The sequence below is a fragment of the Hyaena hyaena genome, unplaced genomic scaffold (assembly GCF_003009895.1).
Source record: "Hyaena hyaena isolate Hyena2069 unplaced genomic scaffold, ASM300989v1 scaffold_484, whole genome shotgun sequence".
Lineage (NCBI taxonomy): Eukaryota > Metazoa > Chordata > Mammalia > Carnivora > Hyaenidae > Hyaena > Hyaena hyaena.
The window spans coordinates 478,063-491,115 of NW_024081113.1; positions in this window are offsets into that span (position 1 = coordinate 478,063).

Genomic DNA, 13,053 nt, shown 5'->3' on the forward strand with positions numbered 1-13,053 from the left:
GGAGCCACGGAAAGACAGTGTTACGACACGCCTTGTGAACTATAAAGCCATGTAGAAAGGTTCACTGTTATGACTTTAATGTTGCTTTTAAAGGACTTTCCCTTAGAGTGATTGCTCTTCTTAGAATTGTTGGTTTGGGAAGCAATCTCCCATGTGATTGTACTTTAAAACAGAACCAAAATCTCTGCAGCCACTCTAGAAAACAGCATGGTGCTTCCTCAAGAAATTAATAATAGAGTACTACATGTTCCAGAAACCCCAATTCTGGGAAAAGAACAGAAATGAGGATCTTGAAAAGATACAGCATTAATCACAATAGCCAGGATGTCCAAGCAACCCAAATGACCCCTGACAGATAGCATATAGACAACAGAATATCTTTTGCCCTTAAATAATGTGTCCTGTGTGTTGTAGTTTTATTTGGTTAGATCAGCGAACCCTAGATTTGTGGAACAAAGTGTCCCATTACTTTATTATAAAATGATGAGGATAGTGATTATAAGTGTTTTGGTTTTTAAAAAGGAAAATCACTCAACATCAGGGAAGTGCAAATCAAAACCAAAATGAGATGTAGCCTCACATCTATCAGAATGGCTAACATCAACACACAAGAAACAAGTGTAGGCAAGGATGTGAGAAAAAAAAAAAAAGAACACTTTTGCACTGCTGCTGGGAACGCAAACTAGTGCAGCCACTCTGGAAAACAGTATGGAGGTTCCTCAAAAATTGAAAATAGAACTACCCAATGTAGTTCATTTCTCAAAGAATATGAAAACACTAATCCTAAAGGATACGTGTCTCCCTATGTTCATACCAGCATTATCTACAATAGCCAAATTATGGAAGCAGCCCAAGTGTCCTTTGATAGATAAATGGATAAAGAAGATGTGGTGTGTGTGTGTGTGTGTGTGTGTGTGTGTGTATTACTGAGTCATGAAAAAGAACAAAATTTTGCCATTTGCAACTATGTGGGTGGATCTAGAGATTATAATACTAAGTGAAATAAGTGAAGTAGAGAAAGATAATATTTATATGTGGAATTTAAGAAACAAGACAAGCAAAAAGAAAGAAAAAAGAGCAATACACCAAGAAATAGACTCTTTGTAGAGAACAACCCAAGGGTGACCAGAGGGGAGGTGGTGGGGAATGGGTAAAACAGGTGATGGGGCTTAAGGATGCACCTATCATGAGGAGCCCTGAGTGATGCATGGAGGTGCTGAATCACTGTATTGTACACGTGTAACTAATACAGCACTGTATGTTAACTATATTAGAATTAAAATTTAAAAACTAAATAAGATTTAACCAAGAAAGAGAAACTGCAGTTCTATTCAGAGACATCATGATGTTGGTGTTTGACTCACATTTTAAGTTTCTTAGAATTAACTTTTATAAATGGGAAGGGTCTTTAAGATCAATGACCCAAATGGCTCTCTATCTTTTTTCCTTGTGAGAAGCTTCTCCTCAGTCAGCAGGGCCTGCAAAGCTCAAGTGGCTGTGAGCAGGCAGAACCCTAATGGCTCAACATCCACCAAACACCCCCTTCCAAAAGTGACTCCCAGGATCCCTTTCTCAAACCACTGGAGCAAACCAATGCAGAATTTTATTTAGTTTTTTAATGTTTATTTATTTTTCATAGAAAGACAGAGCATGAGCAGGGGGAGGGGCAGAGAGAGACAGAGACATAGAATCTGAAGCAGGCTCTAGGCTCCTAGCTGTCAGCACAGAGCCTGATGTGGGGCTTGAACCCACGACCCATGAGATTATGACCTGAGACAAAGTCTGATGCTCAACTGACAGAGGCCCCAAACCAATGCAAGATGTTTAACAATCAGAGTTTAAGCACAGCCCCAACCCCTTCATTTGATGAGGAAACCGAGGTGCAGCGAGGTGCTCAAACTCTCCCCACAAGCTAGTGTGAGAGCTGGCCCAGACACGAGGCACTGAGATGCCAGGGCTCTTTGGTGCTGGCTCACAGAGCCAACTACATCTGCAGAAATTCAGAGAGCCAACTGCCAGCACGGTGGTGGCAGGAAGTCAGCCATGGTGAAAATATTTAAATCTCAGAAATGAGCAAATGTTCCAAATCAGGGCTTTTCCCAGAAGAGTGGCTCTGAAAGATGTATCAGCCCACCTCAGGACTTCCTGACTTTGTATGTTACACAGCACCCTCAAAGCATCCTACAGCTCTTTGATAGGAAACATAATTTTAAGTTAATACAAAATTTAAAATAAAGTAAAAATAACCAAAATAAGGGAACATTAGTGACATAAGAGAGAAACAAAACTCTGAAAGTAATAAATCTTGCTTATGGAACATCAAATCTAATTTTGTTGCTAACGATAAACAAAAATTTTAAAAAATCAATACAACCATTAGAACAAAATAAATCTCTATTTAAGTAGTGAAGTTGGTATTTCCTTCCTGAGCTCATATGCTAACAGGAATTGCTTCATTTAATTATTTGATTCCTCAACATCTTAATATTTATAAACTATAAAATTATGGGATCACATGATGGGTGACTCTTGCATTTTGAAGAGAGGAATTTATGTCTTTCTGTCATAACCAAACCACGGAGCGTGGTTCCCATGTTTACATTCTTTTGCTGAGTGATGTTGTGAGACTTCAGATTCCTCTAAATGAAACTCTCGACATTAGACAAAGCTCTAAAGCTATGATGCTATGACATATCAATTCTGTTTCTACCAACCAAGGAGTGATCAGCTCAAGGAGAGCACTTTCTAGAAAATGTTTACCATGGGAGTCATACAGTTAGAGGTATCACTGACATTTCTGAGAAAGAATCAAAACTTTTATGTCTTATCACCCAGAAGGTTAAGAAATATAAAGAGGATGTCATAACCAAAGCTAATAACTCCATAAGCCTATCTGGGAGCCAATGCTTCAATTAATTAATTGTTTTATCAGACATCGAAGCTATTCTGTCACATAGATAATGAAGGTCCAAGGAGAATCGTGAGCTCCTGCTTTGGGGATGAACACAGTAGTGTGCACAGCTCACCAGCACCCTGTGATAAAGCCACCACCCAGAAGGGATGGGCGCCACATTTGGGCATGGGGTCTCCGTTGTGTGCCTTCCATCTGCAGTCACGGATGTGGAAGGGGACCCCGAGGAGGGACCCCGGATCCCCCGAGGAGGGACCCTGGATCCCCGCACGGTGCACGGAGGACAGATACTCCTCTGACTTCAACACCACCCAGGACTCTTACAAGAGCAAGACACTATCTCTACCAAATAAGACCCTGACATTTCTGTCCATTTTTAGACAGCCTGGCCTCTGCTGAATTACATGACCAGCTTCTCCACTTTCTGCAAAATATGTTCTTCTATCAGTCTAAACATGGTTAAACGAATATAAATCCTTCAAGTGAACTTTCCTAAAAGGGTGACCCCTAATGTACAGAATATTCGCACACATCTTTTTAATTAGAAAAGGATGTCTGTCTGATACGTGTAAGAATGATAACGCTATAAAATAAACACAAAAGAAGCATTCAACTGTTGTGTTTCAGGTAGTTTTTCCATCCTTAAATTATAAGGACAGAATGATCAAATACCTTTGTTTTCTAAAGAAACTGAACCAATGAAGAAATTTCTAACAATATTTTTCTAAGGTAGTCTCATAAAGTCTTACATTTTTGTAAAGAAATCACATATTTAAAAATGCTTATTGGGGTGCCTGGGTGGCTCAGTCAGCTAGGCGTCTGACTTTGGCTCAGGTCATGATCCCACAGTTCATGCGTTCAAGCCCTGCTTCGGGCTCTGAGCTATCAGCATGGAGCCTGCTTGGGATTCTGTCTCCCTCTTTCTCTGCCCTTCCCCCTTCTTTCTCTCTCTCTCTCTCAAAAATAAACAAACATTTAAAAAAAATATTTAAAAGTTAACAATAAAGAATGTTTATTTTAGTCCTAGGATTCATTTTTCTCTTACATTTCTATACCTTTTAGAAGATGAAACTTTTACGTTACTCTGAATTTCTATAGGTCTCTATAAAGAAACCATTGCCCTGGTTTGTTCACTACCCAATACAGAAGCTTTCATGAGCAGATGCCCATGTAAAAGTTAACTCAGCAATACCACGTTTCCTACATGTCTATTTCTCATCAAATTGCAGCTCATCATACACTTTGTAAAAAAAAAAAAGATTGTTTAATAAATTCCACTCTGCTCCTTTGACCAGGTCTCCCTTCAGGTCACGTCAGTACTGTCCAGAGGATACGACTCAAATGTGCTTGTTCTCCAAACATTACCATTTACCTAATGCTTAGCCGGTGCTGGGAAACTTCACTCTGGCTAGTGATGCCAGAAAAAAAAAAAGGCATAAGACAATTTGCTTACCTATAAAAGGTGCTCTTGACAGTGATGCGGAAAAATATTAATATTTAATTAGCATGCATGGAGACAGAGGATGTAACAGTGGTATAAAAACAGAGACATGGGAGGGGATACCTATCTCCAACTGAAGCAAATAAGAAAGTTTGACAGAAGGGGAAATAGTCAATTCGGGCAATGGAAGAGGATAAATATTCATTGGGCAGATGAGAAAGCAGCAGCACTCTTCAGGCTGAGAGGTGGCCCGTTGATCCAATGACATCTGATGACTGTCGGTAGGAACTGCAAGGGGATAAATGTCACATGCACGCGTTTATCTTAACAATCAAGGGTTTCTATGGAAAGGAAGGGAGGGTATCAGACAGCAGCCAGTTTTAGTCTGAGATCTTTAACAGGTAAGTGGAGGATACTTGGAATTATATGAGAGAGATGAGAAAATAGTTTTAGCAGGACCATATAGGAACATTACAAGAGGGAGGATGTGAAGCAGACAGAACAGAACCTTTCTCGGTCCCCAGATTGGAACTGTCACCGTGGAGGGGACATCTGGGGACTGAGGGCTGTCTAGTAAAGAGGAAACCCAGTGATATTGCAGATGTAGGAGGCAGCGCAAAATAAAACAATCTGCTTTGTTCAGCTCCTAGGAAGTGTCATTTTTAGCATCTCTATGCTGCTGCTTAAAGTCAGTTCACTTAAGGGGCATTTCTTTTTCTTCTTGTCTGTGCCTCATTTTGCTACACACTCCAGGGTGAAATAATGATGAAGATAATACAAGGTTTTGCCCACAAGGAAGCGACAAGGCTGTGTAGGATGGAGCTTCGAGTGAGTTCAAAGAGCAGTGTTAATGATTCTGATATAGAATTTTACACATAACCAATTAAATTCCTATGAAATAAGTAAAAATTCTATTCTAGAATTTAACTCCGTGATATTTTCTTTTTTTTAACAAAACATCCAAGCCCTATAAATTCACATGCTGGATTCTACTGTGTATTAGAGAGAGCAAGGAAAACCAGTTATATGCTGTATCTTCTATTAATAAATGAGTCACAGCATGGGGGAGATGCCCTACCTTCCCAAACCCGACAGAAGATCCCTTAGTTCCAGAGAGGCTGATACTGGGTTTGGAAAAGTTTTTAGCTGCTTCAAAGAGGAATCAGATGTATTTAAATGTAAAGGTGTAAAACACTCATAAATTATTTCAGGGGGATGTCAAAAGAGTGAGTCAGGATATGTCAACTATTTAAAAATACTAACTTTTACTTCTTTTTCTTTTCTTTTCTTTTTTTTTTTTTTTTTCCAGAAATGCAAAGCTTTCTAGAAGTTTTCAGCAGCATCTCTGTCTTGAAGAATATACCTAAGTAGCATGAGGTGTACTGGAGTATAAGTCTGCCAGGACAGCTTAAAGGTCAAATGTGAGGTGAATCTTCCAGGTTCACTGGGGCTTCATCATATCCATACAAAGAAGCATAGACCCTCCCTTCTTCTCTATGGTCTTTCCCCAGTTGGCCCCTGGTAAACCAGCTACATAAGGAAAGCAATGGCCCTTCACAGACTGTGAAGTATCAGCAAATGGTGACCCCTGGAGACAGAAGGAAGCCCTCAGGGCAGCCTACTCTGCTAGTCTGTGTTATCAGGACCGAAGACAAGGTGTGAAGACAATACCAGAAACAGGACAGGAGAGAGTTCAATGACAGCAGAGGACAGTGGAAAACAAGGGAAGGGGGAAAGAGAAACACTGAGCACACGAGTCAGGTAAGCAATCAAATCGCTGAGGACATTTAAGTGACAGCATACACTGATGGCCCAGAGACTCACAGCAAAGGTAAGAAACCTAGGCATTGTGATTCTTACCAGAACTTATAATGTCTGTGACCTCTCCAAACGAAGAGAAAAAACTCACACAGAAATGGAAAAGACGGCGGTCACTAGAGCCCGTGTTGATGACGGGGACACACTCAGCCTGGGCACCAGGTCCCTGGTGACGGGAAGAGGGCTACTGTTTCAGGAGTGGCAGAAGATGTCTAGGACAGCTATTCAATGCGTAATTAGACTTTAGCAAACATGTCCTTCTGTACCTCCGTGTCTTTAGTCTCACTTCATTACATGGAAGCTGAAGGAGTGAATTTTGATGACCCTTTCATCACCAGACTGGGTCAATCTGGGACCATTGCTCATCCAGTGAATGAGAGTCAGCAGAGTAATATTAATACTGGCCAACATTTTCAAAGGGTTACTAAACATTATGCCAAGTTATTTATAACTAATATTTTACTTATCAAAAAACTTCTCATCATCACCCTGTTTTGCAGATACACAACAGAAGATAGGGGTGTTAAATTGCCCCAAACACACAGCTGGTCCTTGGCAGGATAATGACACCTCTCTTCTCTGAGCAGGGATTGTATTGGAGTCCTGACAGAATTATCTCTACTCCTCAGCATTTCCCACATCATCCATACATTTCCCTTACATTTTTGGAGCCCAATATAAAGCACCCTGCATGAGGAAACAAAACCCTATACGTTGTTACAAAGCAAATTCTGTACTAAGAGCCAACAGAAGTGACTTCACATTCCATAAATTATCAGATGATAATTCATTATCTTAGGGGAATCTCTTCCTCTCCCCTAGACTTCTCAACCTCTCTACCTCCCTCTGCACCTCCCTCCTTCAGAGCAGAGAGGTTATACTAGATCACCTTTAAGCAACGTTTGAAAGCCTCCTTCACCCCATGGAGCTGTTTCCTACACTTTCCCAAGCTTCATTCCTCAGAGTCATCCTTCAGCCAGGTCAGCACTACCCTCTCTGTTCAATTCTCGTGTGAACAGAATATCAACATGAGATTTAACAAGTTCTCATGACTTTGCTAATTTGTGTTCCCAGCAGAGCAACTCTGTCAGAGGGTCCAGCCTGTGTACTGACCCATTTGTAACTTGTACTCATGGAAAATGAATTCTAAGTGTTGGGGGGTGAGCAGCCAGCTTAGGTCCTGATTTCTAAGGTTGTGAGCATTCGGCTCCACCTCCCAACAGGACATCATACACAGCAGAGAAGGATGCTTGAGGGGTGGGGGGTGCAAATTTCTGTCCTTTTCAAATCAAGAGAGAATAAAAATTGGCCTTGTTACAAATGTGTGGGTTTCAGTTTTTTGGTTTATATAGAATTACTGTTTCAAAAATAACAGAAAAAAATGAATAACTCCAAAGCTTTTAGAGAGCTATTCTTTTAAACACACATCTCCAAATATCACCTGTGGAGGTATAATTGCACTAGGGACCACCTTTAAATTATGTGAATAGATTGTGAGCCTTCTAGACCCAGAGGAGAAATGGCATGTCTAAGCTAGAACAGTTACCTTTTGGTATCAATAGGAACTCCTGTTTTCCGAAGTTAACTGGGCAATCACATCAGGTCAGTATACTGTTTAAGTTAATATTAGTGTTCACTGGAGAAACAAAAGAGAAATAATGAGAAGAAAAGGAAGTCTTTTATACCTATGCTGTATATTTGGAGAAGTATACAGTTTTTTGTTCTTGGGCACTTTAATAATAAATACTTTCCTTAATGATAAGTGGGGAATATTGGCTAAGCAATGTTTGCTCTATGATGCACTGCTCGCAAAGTCATAGAAGTTTTTATTCAGTAGGTCTGTTTCTGATGATAACTCAAGTTTGGGGAAATGCTGGCCTCATGGTTTGGCACTACTGAAGTTGGAATCTGAGGTCAAGAGTGTCTTACACTTGAACGATCATGCCTTGTTAGGACTAGAGAGCATTCTAATGTGTCTTAGCTGGCTCAAGCTGCTATAACAAAATACCACACTTGGTAGGGGGTAGGGGATTAGATAACAGTAATTTATTTTCTCACAGCTCTATAGGCAGGAAAGTCTAAGATCAATGTGTTGACAGAGGTAGTATTGGGTAAAGTCTCTCCCCTTGGGTTGCAAACGATCACAGGCTTCTCCCAGGGTCCTCATGTGACCTGTCTCCTTTGTACGTGTGTATACACACAGAAAGAGAGAGATATTGATTCTCTGTGTCCACACTTACAAAGATACTACTCCTATCAGACCATGGCCCCACCTAGGACCTCATTTAGCCTTACTTACTTCTTTAGGGGATCATTTCCAAAAACAGCCACACTGGGCTTCAGCATGTGGTTTTCAGACAGAAATAGTCCATACCGCCATCCTATAGGATGGACCCAAACCCTGGAAGAGAAGCCTGGTCACATGCTTGTTTCAAAAGTACCCCCAGAAGACCGTCAAGGTCAGGCACATCTAGGAATTACTGAAGAGGGTAAATTAAGAGTTAAGAAGTCAGAAAAATGGATGGAGAGTTCAACTCAACACTTAGCCATTGAGGCCACCTGACCTAATCAACGTTAATAAGTCTTGGTTTTCTTACTTTTTAAACGATAATATCAGTATAATCCCCGTTTAATAAAAGGGGAAAACTCAACTGTCCAAATATAGCATCTGGTACCTAATAAAGATAAAAGAAATTAAACCTAATCTCAGTAAATTCTCCAAAATATGATTGTGGAGATGACAGGAATAATTGTTATAGAAATTCCTTGGTTCTCAGTATTAGCTGCTGTTAATGTTTTCCAATTTATAGCAGTAGAAAACTTCTACCTTCCCTTCCCAAATCAGTCAGACTAGAAACAGAGCTGGCTCTATACAGAGCAAGCAGTCAGATCACAGATTCATTACAAATCTCACCCAAGAAGCAGATTTGGAGCCTTTTAAGCCTCACTGGAAATAATTTACACTTTATTTCAATGAGTTTTCCATGCTTTCGATCGCTACTTCCCATACTCAGGAGGCAAATGGAATTTCGTGCCCCATTCTTTGTCAGTGGGATTTACAACAAAATCTCTGGAAAGGAACTGGCTGGAGGGCGGCCACTGTGTCTTAGTGGTGGCCACTTCCTCGCTTTGTTCATTCAATGGCTCAACAGTATTTCAGGAGTACGTATTATGCGTAGGGTTATCTGCTAGGAAATTGCTCTGCTTGCGGAGCGCACAGTTCCTGATCTGACACAGCTTGTAGATTCAGGGAGTCACAGCTGCAAATAAACAAGAGCTGTACTACCACATCATGGGCAGCAGGAGGTCGGATGGGAAGAGCATAACCGCCATGGGACCATGAAAGGGAGGCAATGTGCTGCTCTAAGGGATCAGGGACCGTTTCAGAGCAGAGTTCATATCTGATCCGGATTTAAAACAATATCTAGAATTAGAAATTTAATGAATACAGTTATCAAAAACTTCCTATGGTTATTCAAAGGGGAGTAACGGGAAAGCCATTTAAATTCAAGTCTGGATGGACTATCCTTAGACAAGACACCTAAAGTGGGTGGGCCGGAGCCCAAGCGAGGGAACGTTTATTAAAATTAACGACAGAAACCAAATACAAAGAACCTCTTCTCTCTGGGGCACTTGCCTGGTGTAAGCAAGCTGAGGCAGTCCCATGGTGTGAGGGGGGCTCAGGACCGACATGCCCTGACCCAGTCTAAATGAGCAAAATGGTGTCTGGGTCTGGACCCCTGGGCTGTTTATTTCTTCACTGCAGGCTGAGAACCATTAGCTCAAAAGCCCACTGGCACCAAACTCAAATTTTTACACATTCAATTATTTTTAAAATAGTCCAAACTAGCACATTTTAAGCTATTTAGAGCCTATTTGCTTTGCACACCCTGCAAAACCTCACCCAACAGCTGCTACCCATTGATAAGACAGCGCCTTGCAGTCGCAAGACTGTTATGGGCTCGGTTTTATCCCTTCAAAATTCATCTGTTGAAGTCCTAAATCCCACTACCTCAGAGGGTGCTGCATTGGGAAGATCTTTCAAGAAGTAATTAAGTTAAAATGAGGTCATTAGAGGGGGACCCCACTGATAGGACTGGTGTCCTTTTAAAGAGATTTGGACACAGACACTGACGGAACGAAGGCCACGTGAAGACACAGATAGAAGACGGCCAACTGCAAGCCCAGAGGAAATGGTCCCTGACGGCACCTTGACCTCGCCCTTCCAGCCTCCACTTGCGAAAAATGCATTTCTGCTGTTTCAAGGCCCTAGTCTGTGGGATTATGTCAGGGCAGCTGGAGCAGACATAATGCAGGCTCTAAGCAGGGCCCATCCCTAGCAGGCCGTCTGGCCCAGAGGCTCCTCCCTGCAGGCGGGAACACCCTACCCCCTTCCCCCCTCCCCCTGGATCTTCCACCCTCCTCCCATCCTGGCTGCTGGTTCTGTAGCCTCTGCAGGAAGCTTCTGGATGGCCTCAGACTGCCAGACACAATCTCCCTCCTGCAACCAGGCCTATGTGCCAACCTGTAACACCTGCTGTGTTTTAGGGACTCTCCCGGCCATTCTCCTGGCCATGTCTTTCTGTCTGACCAGCCCCCGAGATCCCTCAAACTCCCCACACACTCTCTCCAGACTCTGCACATTCCTGCCTCTCCACCAACGAGGCGCCTTTGCATCTGGATAAATTCATGCAAATGTGTTGTTGATCAACCCAGGAAGTATTTATTAACTACATTTATGTTGGTTATTTTCAGCAAGATGGAGCAACATTCTTGCCTTTACCGTAGCCACGGGGTGAATACAAATGTAACATTTTTATATGAACATGAATCTCATGACTCAGAGTTATTAATTCAGCATGCTATTGCTTTTCACTATGAAAAATGAAAACCCAAGATAAGTGAAGCCGAGTAGATCAGATGCAGCCCAAGATTTGGGAGATTAATTATTCAGATCTCGATTTTTCTGAATTTTGTTATGAACGCAAAAATTAAGATTATGCTTTGGCCTTCCCATAGAGGAGACTATTTAGATGAAATAAAAATAAATAAATGAAATACAAATTGTATGAAATGATTCATATAAAAAAGCATCTAGTTTGTGAGACATAATGAACATTTTGATCAGGTTCTAAAGATGAATTATGAAATTGTCTGTTATGGCATAATTTTAGATGAACGTAGTATTGGAAACTACAAATCTTTTAAATATCTAGCAAGACCTGGTTATGAATTTATCCAGTGTAACAATGGGCTAAATAGTTAACCCCCAAAACACTAGCTTCCTTGCCCATAAAATGAGAATGTGTACATTATTTCACAGAGCTGACACAATTCAGTTGGATACACAGGTAATGTATCCCAGTAAGTGCTTAATAAATATTGGTTTCTAACTCCCTTCCCTCCTTTATCCTAAAGCATGTTCATTTTACAGAGAGTCAACAGCAAATATTTATAATATATTTAGCATGCATGAGCCTTCAAATACCTAAGGGGACAATATGCTATTTCAACTGGATAAATCAGTATGTATATGTTTTAAGAATGAAATTTCCCATGGACCAACACCTATCCTTAAAGACTGTTTTTATATAACACGAAGGGCATCTCAATGCCTCAAGGAATCGCCTCTCAAAGCCAAAGTGGAATGGACACTATTAAAAAAAAAAAATCCACTTATAAGGTGATTATGAAACATATATATTCAACAGCTGTTAATTAAAGAAAACACACATATATTGCCCAGGTCATGCACTTTGCACCGAGTAGGGGTTTTATCTGCATCCTAAGACTACATACGGCACTTGCACATCGTGAGGTATTTCAAGTATCTATTTTAGAATTCCTGTTCTATGCTCTGTTGATTTTCATTAATCTGATACATAAGCTGTTTCAGAAAGGAAAATAGTGCATCGGTCGTTGCAAGCTTTATTAGGATTTTAAACATCAAAAATCATACAGAAAACATTCTGAATTACAGTATTACGTTTTTATTGGAAATATAACTTGCCACACGGCAAGAAGACAGAGCATGACACTAATGGTATTCATGCAGGTTGACTCAATACATCACGTTGTCAGAAGTGTGGCATCTCCATTTCTCACTCCCACAAACACAAAATAGCAGCATCCCAGGCCCTGGAACAGCAGTGAATAGTGATGGCAAGAAGCACTAAGGCTCAAATCCATAGGACAAAAGACACTCTTCATAAAGCAACCTGGGAGACTCTAAAATTATGACGACTGCCTTAGAAACTATATTGTTTATTAAGCTTTTGCACATGAGGAAAGCAAGTCAAAGATTGAGCTGATGGCCTTTCCTGAGATGAAACCACAACCCTGATATTTTATTACATCAAAATAAAATCTGAGTAAATTATCGAACATTGGCTGACATGGTCTAAAGGTAAAGCCATTACTCTTCAAAAGACTGCAGGCAAATGTTTCTAAGATCCAGTAATAAAGGAGTTAAAGTATTTATCAACCTAATAGTCTTATTATGCATTTCTTCATTAGCAAGAAACATCCCACTCTCTCTTCGCTTCAGCACAATCCATTTGTGTGTGTCTTTTAAAATTAATTTTGTAGGCATTGCTTATGACTAGTGCATTTCTTTGAACACCAAGAACCCATGCAGACCAACTTATCGGAGCTTGCCCTCCTCATTCTATTCTTATCTATCAAAGAACCCTATGTGTAACCTTAACAATGGTTGATATTTTGTAACATTAGTGCATTAAATCACTTGCCTCTTGAGGATCAGGCTTCCCCCAATAAATTATTTGTCCTTTGAAAGCTAAGGATGTGTTTGTTTCGCTACTCAATGCATACTCAGTGCCACATACATACACAAAAATTAATACATGGCTCCTAAATTGAAAAC